The sequence below is a fragment of the Heloderma suspectum genome, chromosome 6, assembly GCF_057233095.1.
Source record: "Heloderma suspectum isolate Gila_16-S chromosome 6, 16-S_ref, whole genome shotgun sequence".
In the NCBI taxonomy this organism is placed as follows: Eukaryota; Metazoa; Chordata; class Lepidosauria; order Squamata; family Helodermatidae; genus Heloderma; species Heloderma suspectum.
Window position 1 is genome coordinate 125,448,698 of NC_139463.1, and position 15,381 is coordinate 125,464,078.

The 15,381-nt window shown below is 47.2% G+C and overlaps 1 long non-coding RNA gene across 1 annotated transcript; it reads right to left on the bottom strand.

Moving 5' to 3' along the window:
- Nucleotides 1-13,349: 13,349 nt before the first annotated feature.
- Nucleotides 13,350-14,228, bottom strand: LOC146343058 (uncharacterized). The gene is made up of 3 exons (XR_014783984.1): nt 14,154-14,228; nt 14,034-14,072; nt 13,350-13,675 (listed from the first exon to the last, which is right to left on the bottom strand). It is a non-coding gene; the product is annotated as an uncharacterized LOC146343058 (long non-coding RNA).
- Nucleotides 14,229-15,381: the final 1,153 nt, after the last annotated feature.

Sequence of the window (15,381 nt, forward strand, 5' to 3'; positions counted from 1 at the left end):
GTTGGAGGTAATTAGTTTGGGGAGGATGGGTGCTTTGAGGTTAAAAATTACCTTCCCTGAACCAGATTTTTCAAGAAATAGGAAAGGAAAAAGGACACCTTTTCCCTTTCCCACTCTCCCAGATCCCACTCCCCATGAATAACAGTGTTAAATAATAGCACATCAGGACAATGCCTTAAGGCAGGGGATAAGAAAGTAAATATGTTTCTTTCCCTCTTCTTTCCTTTGATACCCCACCCCCCGCCCTGCTGCTGCCTCAGCAAAGCCTGAACAGGACTAGAAGGCTCCTGTTCCAAGTTGGCTGGAGCCCTAACAGGAGTGATTCTTCTAGGGGTTCCCACTTGTCATCCTGACTGTAAAAAAACCAACAACACCAGAAGGAAAAAAGCGGGCTGGGGGGGAACACATATTTTCTTTTCTTATGCATGCATTTAGTTTCAGTTTCCTGTGAAAAATTAAACTGGATTAATTATCTAATAGATGTGATTTTTTTTTCATTCTCTGTGTATGACAAGGAAAAATCAGCTGGAGAAAATATTCACAAAAGCTGATTTGCAAAGACCTATGCTGATTCTCCCTCTAATAGCAAACTCAGGAGCCGAGTGCCGACAGCTGTCTAGGTAAGATGGGGCCACCAACTAACAAGAGAGATATATCAGTATGCTCAGGGAAACCCAAAGGTCTGCAGCAATACACCCTAATGGTCACACACACACACACACACACACACACACAGACACACACCAATGAGGACTGAGCATGCTTAGTGGTCATAGAATGGTGAGTGTGTCTTCCAGGAACGTCTGTGGAAAATCGGAGGAGGGCAGGGGATGGAATGGAGTACCCTGCAGTGTGGCACGGCTGGCAGAGGAGCACTGAGCTCTGCAACATTTCGTTGCAGGTCCCACTTGTACTGCACCGCGCTGTATATATCCCAAAGGCACTTGTGCACCACACATGTAAATGGCTTTCTAGAAACAATTTAAATGTCTTTGCTTTCCCCAGGGGACTTGGGGAATGGTGTCGAGGCAAGCTAAGAAACTGGGTCAGAATTTCCTAGAATATTCAGAGGATTAATGTGACAGAGGAAAGTAGCCGAGCAGGAAAGGGTGGGAGCAGCTGCCTCCTCTCCTGCCTTGTCAGGAAACAAAAGCTCATTTTCTGGGTGGCCCTAGAAGATTTAAGTATAAGCAACAGTCAGCCCCATTCTGAGCACACAATGACAGACAAACTCCTTTCCTTCTCACCTGAAAGGGACGGCAGCCACAACTCCGCTGGGAGAGAAGCTGGGAGACAAAGGAGGGGAAAAAATTACAGGGACTCTGAGGGCTCTGGGGAAGAAAGAAGGAGTCACATCCAGCCTATCTCAAGGAGCGCCTCCAGCAACACCAGACAGGCTGCTTAACAAGATCAGCCTCGGATGGCCTTCTCTCTGTCCCATCAGCCAGGACAGCTAGACTGGTGGGGACGAGGGAGAGGGCCTTTTCTGTGGTGGCCCCCACTCTGTGGAGCTCCCTCCCTAGGGAACTCCGCCATGCCCCCTCTTTAATGAGCTTCCGCCGTGCACTAAAAACATGGTTGTTCAGGCAGGCATTTGGGGTGGTTAGGGTATTTTAGAAAATGTTTTTATTGTAGAATTTTATTGTTCTAAACTGTTTTATTGTATGTTGTACATCGCCCAGGGTGGCTGGGTGACCAGCCAGATGGGCGATTAATAAATTTAATAAATACATAAATACATAACCCCTGGAAGGGAATATGCACCCAGTAGCACAAGGAGAAGGGCACACGGGACCGTGCTGCGCAGGCTGCATCTCAAACAGCAGTGAAGACGGTGTCCTCTGGTGTCTTTGGCCTATGAAGGAAGTTCCCATGCCAAGACACCAAGGATGAAGCACAACACTGAGCACACAGCTGCTTTGGTCCTCTGCTTTCTCACCTCCAGCCCACATCGCTGCTCTCTGGTTTTCTTAAGCACATCACTAACCAGAACAGGACAGGATGCAGCCCAGCGAGGCTGGATGTGGTGAGCTGTCCTTGATAGCTGTTAATAAAGCCTTTGTTGAGGCCAAGGCCTCTGAGGTGAGCTGTGTGCTTGCCTTGGCTGTGTGTGTGTGAGGTGCCAGCAGGAAGGGGATGGCGATGCAGTTCCTGTCTTCTTCTTTGCTGTGAGAGGACAGAGTTGGGGGTGGGGGTGGCCCCATGATCTTTCTTGGGAATAGCAGCAAGACAGCAGTGGAGTGGAGGAAGCAGGCTTGTTACTGTCAAGAGATTTTGACCAAGGATGGAATTAGTGGCCTGGGAACTTGTCCTCCTTCTCTCTGACCACTTCAGCTGTGAAACTCACTTTCCATCCCTTACTCACTGCTTGTCTTCTATGTTCTTTTCTTCCATTTTCTGTCCAGATCTTTCTCCGGTGTGCTATCAAGCTGGACTTCTGTTCTTGTTTACCTGATCTGGACCAGTCTACTGCGGAGTACAGCTAGGGGAATTCCTTTTTAAAATTATTTGGCACAGTGCCTGCGCTTTCAACAGCTGTGTAACTAACAGGCACAAATCCAACAAGCAAAGTTCTCCATAGCACGTTCAGAATCTTCTTCTGCTAGATTCCTGCTTGTTATTCAGCTGCTGAAGGCAGAGGGAGCAATTTTGGCAGAAAAAAGAGGGGACCACAATTCAGCACCGCAAGCGTGACTAAACACACATGGATTCAAACGCAGACTTTTAAGAGCTAAGCACTTAACGTCCTGGGCCTGGATGGACGAATCTGTCCATTTTTATTTCCCCCGTTCAGTGTTTTGTTTTGATAGTCAGGATTGTCAGTTCTTTATTCTAACAGGCTCCTTATCTTTAAGAGCTAGATGGCAGGCAGGCAGGCACATCATGGCCCTCTTCAGGCTAGCAGTAGCTGCACCTATTGAATTTGGCTACTGGAGATAGGTGAGAATTCTGTTTCAATTTGCTTTTGATAAGAATATATCAAAATTTGAACTTCTCAAACATTTTTGGGATCAACCTAGCCCTCCTGATCTCTGCCTGAGTCTTTCCCCCTCTGACTTTAAGCCTTTCATATCAAGCACTCACTGTTTGATTTCTTCCTCTACCGGTTTCAGTAAGCCATTCCCTCTCCTTCTATGTGTTTTACTATTTATTCTCCTGAGCTAAGAGCTTTCTTTCCCCCCGTCCATCCCTTCTTCCTTCCTGCTTAAGAGCTGCGATTGCATTAGTCCAGATTTGTTTGCGTTTCCTTTTTTGTTTTTTTGCTTTTCTCTTTTAGCCTCATTCTCAGGGTGTGTGCGTGTATGTGCGTTTTCTGGATGATGCCTGTTGCAGGAAACAAGAAATTAATTCATCTCTGTAGCCTGTAGCCAATAATACAAATTGTTCCTGTCCAACCTGGCTTCCAACAGCTGTTATGTGATCCTTAGGAGTATGTCACTGAGCAATTCTGTGCTAAACCCTATGGAAAGCCACAGAGGGGTGGGGGGAGCTTAAAAATGTGTATTGGATAAAGCTAGAAACTGGGGAAAAATAGGGAAATTATTTTATTACACAGTACAAAGGATAGTAGCAGAGTTTTTAAAAAAGACAAACATTGAATATCTTCTTGGCAAAGTAGGAGATTTGCTTCTTTAAAGAGAGAGGACAGAAACAGAAAATGTCTTTCCACCTGTATTTTGAAAGCAAAAGCTCTAGAAAAGAGAAGCATAGTCAATGGATAAGTGGGTTGCGGAAGGAGGGTCTGCTGTTCTAAGGGGGGCGGGGATATATGAATAGTCCATGTAAGATTAGCTAAGTACTGCTAAGTATTTCACCCAAATCTTTCTAAAATGGACACATTCCCAGTCTCCCAAAAATGTGTGTGTGTGTGTGTGTGTGTGAGAGAGAGAGAGAGGGAGAGGGAGAGGGAGAGAGGGAGAGAGAGAACACAGTCAATAAGCAACAGCTTAATCTTGGGGTCCACAGTGAATCATGGCATAAACTAAACTTTACACTAGAACGTGATATGCTTAGGACACAAGCAGTGCAGCTCTGTACATATATACTTTGAAGTAAATCCCATTGCAATAGGATTATAGACTAAACTCCAAGATTCCACAATGAGCTTTCCTCAAGACATTCTCTTTGTGGAAGTCCAGCTGCTGCTTCTCTGCATGCATGCATATATATATATATATATATATATATATATATTTAAAGCATTTATATCCAGCCCTATATCATTAGGATCTCGGGGAGGCGTACAGATAAAATCAATTTAGACAGTACAAAACAACTAATTTAAACAGCTAAAAACATATTAACCCCCTAAGCAAGCTAATACCAATTTAAAATCTAAAACAATAAAACGGTTAAAACAGTGTGCTATTTTAGGGAATGCATTTAGCCCTCAAAGGCTTTGATAAAAAGCTGTTTTAACTTGGTGCTGAAATGAAAGCAATGTTTGTGCCAATCCGGGCTCCACGGGGAGGGCATTCCACAACTGGGGTGCCACAGCAGAGAAAGCAGAAAAACATGCATACATCCCTCCCCGCTTCAGATCTATTCAAGAGGCTAAACCACAGGAAAGATGTGGTTTTTCGCTCATCTGTTTTGTTCTTGCTTTTAATCACCCCAAATGCTAGCTTTATTTCAAGCTGTCTTCATTCATACCCTTTTGCATCTTGTGAAATTGTAGCTAGAACATTTGCCTTTGTGCAAGGGAGGAACAATTCTCCCTCAGGCACACCTATTCCTAAAAGCAGATGCACAGCAAGCCTATGGGGACATACAGAATAACAGAGGAAGCAAGGGCCAAGAGGCAATTCCCAATGACACCAGGTTAGATCTAGGGGAAATTAGTCGTGCTTTAGTCATCAGGAAATCTGAGGCATAACTAATTTGTTCCACTGATTTCATTGGGACTAAAGCGTGTCATAACCCAGTAACATTAAAATAGAAATATCTAATCACATTTATTGAAAAGTATCCCTATACATTTTCACAGAAACTGCACAGGATCTCATCCTAAATGTTATCTATATAACTAAACTAACCTAAACTAAAGGCTTAGCAATGGGTTATCTGTTTCTGGAGAGGGTTAGCTAATAAACACAGCACAAAATCCACTGTGTTTATAACAGAGTGCCATACACAAATGCATACTGTTCTAACTGCAGGACAAGGAGTTCAAAATAAATGTAACGTGGTTGTAACAGGGATGTAAGAACTCACCCTAGCTTGGTTTCCCCGGGCACTTGCCAAAGCAGCGCCCCTGCTCGCACCCCCCCGGACCCATGCTCGGGCCACCCACAAGCTTGGCGAGTTCCCCGGGCTCACTGCAATCCCATTCGATGAACGCCCGCCATTTTCGCACCTTTGCTTTCAAGGAAAAACAGGAAGTTTTAAAACATGCACATATTTAAATGCGCATGGTTTCCCAGCTCCAAACTGCGCATATTTGAATATGCGCATTTTTTTAACTTCCTGTTTTTCCTAGAAAGCACAGGCGTGAAAATGGCGGTGCTCACTGAACAGGATCGTGGTGAGTCCTGGAGAGTGCAAGTGGGCACGAGCAGGCGGCGAACAAGGAGTGTCTCAGCGAGCGCAGTCGGGGTCATGAGCAGGGAGAGCCCGACGAATTCCTGGACCCAGTCAGGTGCCCGCGACATCCCTAGTTTGTAATGCAAGCACATGACACAAATCTCAGTATCATGCTGTAATTGCATGGGAAATGGGAGGGCATGCTGCCATGCTGTTTAATAGGACTGTTTACATTGTGCTCTGGTTTATGGGCTGTGTGGCTTCCTTCCTGGACACAGATTATTGCTTGGGTCCCCGACGGAAGACCCTGCTTGGGGTGAGCATCGGAATGGATGAAGATGACCTCTTTGGGGTCTTTCAGTTCCATGCCAAGACCCAAATTATGATCACCAGTGAGCACAATTGCTTTGCCCCTTTTTTCTCACCTCTGGCCCCACATTGCTGCTCTTTGCTTTTCTTTAGCACTTTGATTAGAAGAGAAGGCACGGCAAGGACAGATGTGATGAGCTGCCCTGAATACTTTTAAATAAAACCTCTGGTATGGCTAAGGTTGGGCCGCGGTGGCTTAGTGGTTAAGACGTTGAACTGCAGACCGGAAGCTCGGCAGGACAGCAGTTCAAGATCCGAGTGCTGCATGACGGAGTGAGCTCCCGTGTTCAGTCCCAGCTTCTGCCAACCTAGCAGTTCGAAAGCAAGAAATTGCAAGTAGATAAATAGGTACCACTTTGGCAGGAAAGGTAACAGCGTTCCGTGCACCTCGGTTTTCAGGCCACATGACCACGGAAGCGACTTTGGACAGCGCTGGCTCTTTGGCTTAGAAATGGAGATGAGCACCACACCCTAGAGTCGGACACGACTGGTTGAGGACACCTTTACCTTTTTATGGCTAAGGCCTATGGACTAAACGGAGTGCTTGGCTGGGGAAACTCAAATCCTTTGAGTTCACTTCTCGAAATAGTTTGGCAGGTTTTTATAGCCCTTCAACCTTAAAAAAAAAAAAATGCTCTAGCAATGTGACAAGCCGTAAGATTCTTTGAATCTTATGGGCACCTGTGGAGAGGGCCCATGATAAGGAACAGCTCCACTTAGAAGTCAAAACTGACTAGGCCTGAAGTAACTTGAGATCTGGTCTCAATCTGATGTATTTGCGTCCCTGTTCCTTCGCACGATAGGCTGCATAAAGATTTAGGTAGCTTATCACGTCAAAGAGCAGGGACGCAAATGGTGTATTTGGCTACACTGGATGCCATTTGCATCCACAGTTAGTCAGTCCAGCCAGCAATACAGCAATGGTGGCCGTATCGCTGGGGCTTCGGAGCCAGCGGCAGGCAGGATCTGTCGGCGAGGACTTCGCGATAGAGGAGGATATAGGAGATCCGATCCTCCACGGACTTCAGGGGGCCAGATTCAATAGAATCCAGCCTCATTGGGGTCCATGGAGGATTTCTCCAACATCCCTACCTGCCAATTACCTTTATGTTTGTCCAACTTTCAAGCTACCAGAGCTGGATCAGGGGCGGTTTTATGGTTGTGACAATGCAATTCACACCTGTCAGTCCAGAGAAATAACCTCCTACTTAGGCAAAAAGGAAGGCAAAAGGAAGAGGGGCTGACCAAGGGCAAGATGGATGGATGATATTCTGGAGCTGACGGACTCAACCTTGGGGGAGCTGGGGGTGGCGACGGACGACAGGAAGCTCTGGCGTGGGCTGGTCCATGAAGTCACGAAGAGTCGGAAGCGACTGAGTGAATAAACAACAACAAATGTTATCCCCCAGCAATTTGGGGGAGATCTGCGCAAATTTAACTTTATGTATTTAAACTTTTGGGGAGATTTGCACAAATTCTTATGCATAGTAATTACTGCGCTTTTGTGAATTTGCACAAATCTCCCTGACAGTTTAAAAAATAACATAAAGTTAAATTTGCTTGAATTTCCCTGAAGGTAAAAATAAGTTTCTACAAAATCAACTTTACTCCACAGGGTGGTACCTTCCCTGCCTTTCCAAGGGGCAGCTCACCATAAATGTGTGCATGTGTGAATAAATGAAGTTAAAAAAAGTCAGCAATAAAAAAAAATCATGAAATATTCTAGTAGAGCAATCCTATGGTTCTGGGAGAGCATCCCTGGGACCATAGGATTCCTCAGAGCCCCCCTTCTGAGGCCGTATGCAGGCATATGCTATGTCCTTGGAAGGGGGAGTGTGGAATCCAATTCCACACTCCCCTGCTCCACTGCTGCCTCCTTGCGGCCGCTGCAGAAAGAACCATGCCGGCTGCTTCCTGAGATTGCAAATACGGCCTCAGATGGCCTTGGAGATATCTGGAAGGGGGCATTGTGGTGGGCGGGGTAGGGTGTGGAGAGGCCAGGATTAGGGATGGTGTGGGTGCCCAATTCCATCTGGGAATCTGGTGGAAACCCCCCCCGTGCCCCTGAGCCACACTTACCAAGCCCCCGCCCCCACTCGCCCCCTGCCCCCACTTGCTGAGCTGCCTCCACTCCGCTGGGCGGCATCGAGCTCTGCGATCGGCATTTTTCGAGGGGACATGTAGGGATGGCGGAGAATTTCTCCACGAATCTCCGGGAGGCCGAATGCCAATGCATTCGGCCCCCCGAAATTGGTGGAGAAATTCTCCGCCCCCCCCACCCGGAATGGGACTTAGCTTTGGCGAATGTCCCTGGTGCTGGCGGCTCCTGGCGGCGGTTCGGCAGCGGTTCGGCAGCGGCAGCGGCGGTGGCCGGTCTTCTGACCAGCTGCCGCCGCCGCCATTTCCCAGTAAAAAAACAACAACAACAACCAATGTGATAGGCTACGTAAAGATTTACATAGCCTATCATGGCTAAATTTTCAAAAAACACCATGATAGGATACGTAAATTCTTACGTAGCCTATCACGGCTGACTTTGGGGGGGAGGAAGCATGTACACAAATGGCGGCGCCATGGCTGCCGCCATTTGCGTTCCTTATTTGGGCACGTGTAGTCTCCGTAAACATTTACGTAGACTACGGCGAAAATAAGGGGAACACAAATAGCGTTGCCCTTATTTTTGCCATAGTCTACGTAAATGTTTACGTAGACTATAAGTGCCGTCCCCTTCTCCTTTTGCCTTCAGTCTTTCCCAGCGTCAGGGTCTTTTCCAGAGAGTTTTCTCTTCGCATTAGGTGGCCAAAATATTTGAGCTTCAGCTTCAGGATCTGTCCTTCCAATGAGCACTCAGGGTTGATTTCCTTGAGGATGGACTGATTTGACCTCCTTGCAGTCCAGGGGTCTCGTAAGAGTCTTCTCCAGCACCACAGTTCGAAAGCATCAATTCTTCGGCGCCCAGCCTTCCTTATAGTCCAGCTCTCACAGCCATACATTGCTACTGGGAAAACCATAGCTTTGATTAGACAGACCTTTGTCAGCAAGGTGATGTCTCTGCTTCTTACTATGCTGTCTAGGTTTGCCATAGCTTTCCTCCCAAGGAGCAAGCGTCTTTTAATTTCATGGCTACAGTCACCGTCTGCGGTGATCTTGGAGCCCAAGAAAGTAAAATCTGTCACTGCTTCCATTTCTTCTCCTTCTATATGCCAGGGAGTGATGGGGCCAGATGCCATGATCTTAGTTGTTTTAATGTTGAGTTTCAAACCAGCTTTTGCACTCTCCACTTTCACCCTCAACAAGAGGCTCTTGAGATCCTCTTCGCTTTCTGCCATTAGGGTGGTATCGTCTGCATATCGGAGGTTGTTGATAATTCTCCCAGCAATCTTAATTCCGACCTCTGATTCATCCAACCCGGCATTTCTCATGATGTACTCTGCATACAAATTAAATAAGCAGAGTGGCAATATGCACCCTTGTCGTACTCCTTTCCCAATTTGGAACCAATCGGTTGTTCCATGTCTCATTCTTACTGTTGCTTCTTGACCCTCATACAGGTTTCTCAGGAGACAGGTAAGGTGGTCTGGTACTCCCATCTCTTTAAGAATTTGCCACAGTTTGTTGTGATCCACACAATCAAAGGCTTTAGCATAATCAATGAAACAGAAATAGACGTTTTTCTGGAATTCTCTTGCTTTCTCCATGATCCAGCGAATGTTGGCGATTTGATCTCTAGTTCCTTTGCCTCTTTGAAACCCAGCTTGTACTTCCGGTAGTTCTCGGTTCACATGCTGCTGAAGCCTAGCTTGTAGGATTTTGAGCATCACCTTGCTGGCATGTGAAATGAGCGCAATTGTGCGGTAGTTTGAACACTCTTTGTCATTGTCCTTCTTTAGAATTGGAATGTAAACTGACCTTTTCCAGTCTTGTGGCCACTGTTGAGTGTTCCAAATTTGTTGGCATATTGAGTGCAGCACTTTAACAGCATCATCTTCTAGGATTTTAAATAGCCCAGCTGGAATACTGTCATCTCTGCTAGCTTTGTTGTTACTAATGCTTCCTGAGGCCCACTTGACTTCACTCTCTAGGATGTCCGGCTCAAGTTCAGTGACCGCACTATCATGGCTATCAGGGACATTCAGATCTTTCCTGTATAGTTCTTCTGTGTATTCTTTCCACCTTTTCTTAATCTCATCTGCTTCTGTTAGATCCCTGCCTTCTTTGTCCTTTATCATGCCCGTCTTTGCACAAAACGTTCCCTTGATATCTCCAGTTTTCTTGAAAAGATCTCTAGTCTTTCCCATTCTGTTGTTTTCCTCGATTTCTTTGCATTGTTCATTTAAGAAGGCCTTCTTGTCTCTCCTTGCTATTCTCTGGAACTCTGCATTCAGTTGGGTATATCTTCCCCTTTCTCCCTTGCTTTTCGCTTCCCTTCTTTCCTCAGCTACTTGTAAAGCCTCATCAGACAGCCACTTTGTTTTCTTGCATTTCTTTTTCTTTGGGATAGATTGAGTTGCTGCCTCCTGAACAATGTTACGGACCTCCGTCCCTAGTTCCTCAGGCACTCTGTCTGTCAGGTCTAATCCCTGAAATCTATTCCTCACCTCCACTGTATATTCATAAGTGATATGATTTTGGTCATACCGGAATGGTTTAGTGGTTTTCCCTTTGTTGTTGTTGTTTATTCGGTCAGTTGCTTCCGACTCTTCGAGACTTCATGGACCAGCCCACGCCAGAGCTTCCTGTCGGCCATCGCCACCTCCAGCTCCCCCAAGGTCAAGCCCGTCACCTCCAGAATATCATCCATCCACCTTGCCCTTGGTCGGCCCCTCTTCTTTTTGCCTTCCACTTTCCCTAGCATCAGCATCTTCTCCAGGGTATCCTGTCTTCTCATTATGTGGCCAAAGTACTTCAGTTTTGCCTTTAATATCTTTCCCTCAAGTAAGCAGTCTGGCTTGATTTCCTGGAGTATGGACTGGCTTGATCTTCTTGCAGTCCAAGGCACTCCCAGAATTTTCCTCCAGCACTAGGGATGTACGAAAGTGACTTACCTTTCGCCGATTATGTTGATGGTGTGTGGGGGGGGAGGCATTCCGTCCCTCCCTCCAGAATCCTGGCGAGGGGGGGAGGTGCTCCGTTCCTCCCCCCGGAATCCTCAAATGGCCGGCTGTGCTCCACGGCAGCTCCGCGGAGCAGCCGGCCAGGCCCGGCCCGGCCAGGCCAGAGCCATCCGCAGCCGGATTTCCGGCCGTGGAGGGCTCTGGTTAAAAAAAACAACAACCAAAAAACCCCCGCGTACGCAAATGGCGGCGGCTACGGCTGCCACCATTTGCGTTCCTTCTTTTTGGCCGTCTTAATCTATGTAAATATTGACGTAGACTATGACGGCGAAAATCAAGGGGAACGCAAATAGAGTAGCGGGCGCTATTTGCGTCCCTTTTTCATTCATCGTTTTAGCCTACGTAAATCTTTACATAGGCTAAAACGGCGAATGAAAAGGGGACGCAAATAGCGCCCGCTACGCTATTTGCGTTCCCCTTGATTTTCACCATCATAGTCTACGTAAAGATTTACGTAGATTAAGACGGTAAAAAAAAAGGAACGCAAATGGCGGCAGCCGTAGCCGCCGCCATTTGCGTACGCATTGTTTTTTTTTAAAACCCACCCCCAACCATGATAGGCTACGTAAAGATTTACGTAGCCTATCATGTCTTTTTTTTTTTTTCCACAAGCCTGGAAATGGCGGCAGTGGCAGCCGGTCGGAAGACCGCCCGCCACTTCCACCAAAGCCGCCGACGGAGCCGCCGCCCGGAACATCCACCCCAGGTAAGTCTCATCCCGGGGGGGGATCCGTGGGGGGCAGGGGGGGCAGGCTGTTCCACCACAAATTTCGGGGGGCCGAATGCACTGGCGTTCGGCCTCACTGAGATCCGTGGCGGAATTCTCTGACATTCTCCAGCACCACAGTTCAAAAGCATCCATCTTCCTTCGCTCAGCCTTCCTTATGGTCCAGCTCTCGCAGCCATAGGTTACTACTGGTTTTCCCGACGTTTTTCAATTTCAGCCGAAATTTTGCAAGAAGAAGTTCATGATCTGAGCCACAGTCAGCTCCAGGTCTTGTTTTTACTGACTGTATGGAGCTTCTCCATCTTTGGCTGCAAATCATCAATCTGATTTCAATATTGACCATCTGGTGATGTCCATGTATAGAGTCGTCTCTTGTGCTGTTGGAAAAGAGTGTTTGCTATGATCAGCGTGTTCTCTTGGCAAAACTCTATTAGCCCTAGTCCTGCTTCATTTTGTACACCAAGGCCATGCTTGTCTCTTATCCCAGTTATTTCTTGACGAAGAGGACATATTTTCTTGGTGTTAGTTCTAGAAGGTGTTGTAGGTCTTCATAGAACCGATCAACCTCAGCTTCTTTGGCCTCAGTGGTTGGGGCATAGACTTGAATTTATTTATTTATTTATTTATTTATTTATTTATTTATTGCATTTATACCCCGCCTTTCTCCCTCTCGCAAGGAACTCAAGGCGGCTTACATTATCCTCCTCCTCACCGTTGTATCCTCACAACAACAACCCTGTGAGGTAGGTTGGGCTGAGAGTCTGTGACTGGCCCAAAGTCACCCAGTGAGCTTCCATGGCCAAGTGGGGACTAGAACCCGGATCTCCCGGCTCCCAGTCTGTCACTCTCACCACTACACTACACTGGCTCTCATTATTACTGTGATGTTGAATGGTTTGCCTTGGATTCGTACTGAGATCATTCTGTCATTTTTGAGATTGTACCCCGGTACTGCTTTTCCCACCCTTTTGTTGACTATGAGTGCTACTCCATTTCTTCTAAGGGATTCTTGCCCACAGTAGTAGATATAATGGTCACCTGAATTAAATTTCAGGCAGCACACTCCCTTTAAGCAAAACTACAGAAGTACAGACAAAAAAAATGAAGTTTCAAGAGCCCAGAGAGGCTAAAATCGCCTCTGCCACTCCCCCCACCCCGACAGCAGCAGCCTGGCAGGGCACTGGATTCACAGAAACCTCCTGGTTCAGGGGTTTCTGCCTCATGAGGGTGCAACCCATGGGATGGCACTCTGAATCTCACGACGCTGAAACATCCCCACCCATTTATTTGCAGGCTGCTTTCCCCAGAGATTGTGCTCAAAGCAGCTCCCAGACTATTGAATGAACTGCAATAAAGATATAACCACTCAACAGACTTAACAGGAAGAATTACAAATAACCCCAGTGTCCATAAATAAAGACAAAATTAAACAGCATTCAAGCCGTGGAACTTTGTCTGAAACCATGCAAATAAACTGACCTAATCCAATAGCTTAATGTCGAACAGGAGAGAGACTGAATCCTGGCTCAGAAATAAGAACGCACGACCTACAGAGCCAAGCAGGTGGACATCTCACAAAGCAAACAGCAGCCACGCCTCTCGTGGAAGCCTTCCTCCCAGCTCTCACCTGCATCTCCCCTCCCTGTCTCTCACCCAGGGAGGTAAAGAGTGCTGCTCCTCCTTCAAGCTCCATAGATGCTCATGGCTGTAAGATGATTCAGTCTGTCTCCATCAAACCCCTCTTCCAGCAAGGTCTCAAGGGCACTTGCAGGCTTGAGCAGGCTCCAGGGTGGGGCAAGGCAGAGGGAAACACCAGCCCTTGGGACTCCAGCAGTTAGTCTCTCCACCCAGCAGCACCACAGCTTCATCAAACTCACGGAAATTAAATTTCAGATAAACAGGACAGACTGGGGTGTCTAAAGGATGATAATAGTGAGGGTGCCTGGGGAGGGGATTGCGGATTTGAGTACCACCACAGAAAAGACATATTAGTTCATTTCAAGGTCCCTGCTTGTTTTTCGGGGCAGTGTTGTTTTTTTCCCGCAGCCCTTAAGATGACCATATAGGTGGACTCAGTCGACATTTTAGTACCCTCACAGTGGGTGCTAAATGACTGACAACAGATGAAGATGGTTTCTTTCTACAATGAGTAGTATTGTCTACTCTAATGGGTGGCAGCTTTCCAGGGACTCAGGTGGGGAAGGGTCTTTCCTTACCCTGCTGCTTGGGAACTGTTAAGTAAAGCCCTAAAGCTCCATGGCTGAGCCACTGTCCCTTCCCCGAATTCATGGTCTTCTCACCTGCAAGTGACACCATCCATGAATCCATCAGAAGAGAGGCTGGAAGAGGAAAGAGGAGAAGATCCAGAAGCTGCATGAAAGGAAGGGGAGGCAGACCCCACCCATGGAAAGGCTGCTCACCTAGTAGCACAGGGAGAAGGATCGCTTGGGCCATGTTGCATGCGCTGAAGCCCAAAGAACTGGCTGCCGTGGCACAGGAAGAGGGTCAAAATGTGCTTTTTGCAGTCCACAGATCTCACTGAGAGGAAGTGGAGGGCTGTGAAATAAATGCTGCAGATGTGCCATGGTGGTTAGAGGTGTTGAAAATCAAGAGTTCCCAGCATGCTTTGCTTTGAGTAAACTGCTCTGTACAACCTGTTAAGTTAGGATTCCAGGTGGGGCTTCAGAGTTGTTTGTTTAGCACTTCAGTTGTGTGTCCAGTGCTTCCCCCATCTTTAGTAGATGGTAAATTCCATCTATTAACAGTGTAACGTCTATGGATACCACTGCACTCGCCCTGCTGTGGGCTGCTTAATGTGACTGGCAAAATGCTGGGTGGGTATGCGATCTGATTATTTGTTACATTTTATAGCACCCAATAGCCAAAGCTCCCTGGGTGGTTTACAAAGATTAAAAACATTAAAAATGCAGTATGCAGAGATTAAAAGCTATTTACATAAAAAACACCCAGACGATATACACACGAGAACATATATCTAAAACAAGTTCAAGCAAGCAATCTCAAGCAATCAACCATAACCATAAGACAATCCAGGACCGATTAAAACTAGGGATGGTGGAGAATTTTGCCACGGACTCCAATGAGGCCAGATTCTAAAGAGGCTGTAGTGGAACTGACCAACCCCCATCCGCCACCCTGCAAAGTTCTCCCGGACGGACCCTACCTGCTGCCAGCCAGGTCCGGGTCCATCTGCTGAGTCCGCAGCCGTCCGCTGCCAGTCTGTCTTTTCGTGATAGGCTACGTAAATCTTTACGTAGCCTATCGCGGCAAAGAGCAGGGACTCAAATAGCATCCGCTATGTCATTTGAGTCCCTGCTCTTTGCTGCGATAGGCTACATAAAGATTTACGTAGCCTATCACTAAAAGAGCAAGGACACAAATGGCGTCCACTATGCCGGACGCCATTTGCGTCCGCAGACCGGCAGCGGGCAGAAGTCTGGCTGCGGACGGACCCGGCCGGTGGCTTTAAGGACTCACCATGGAGTGGAGCCAGCCAGGGAGGATTCCGCAGGGAGGAACGGATCACCTCCCCCCCTGCAGACCCCCAGACGGACTAGTGAGTGCGGTTCGTGCACCCCTAATTAAAACTCATCATATGCTGCCAAATGCCTGGGAGAAGAGAAAGGT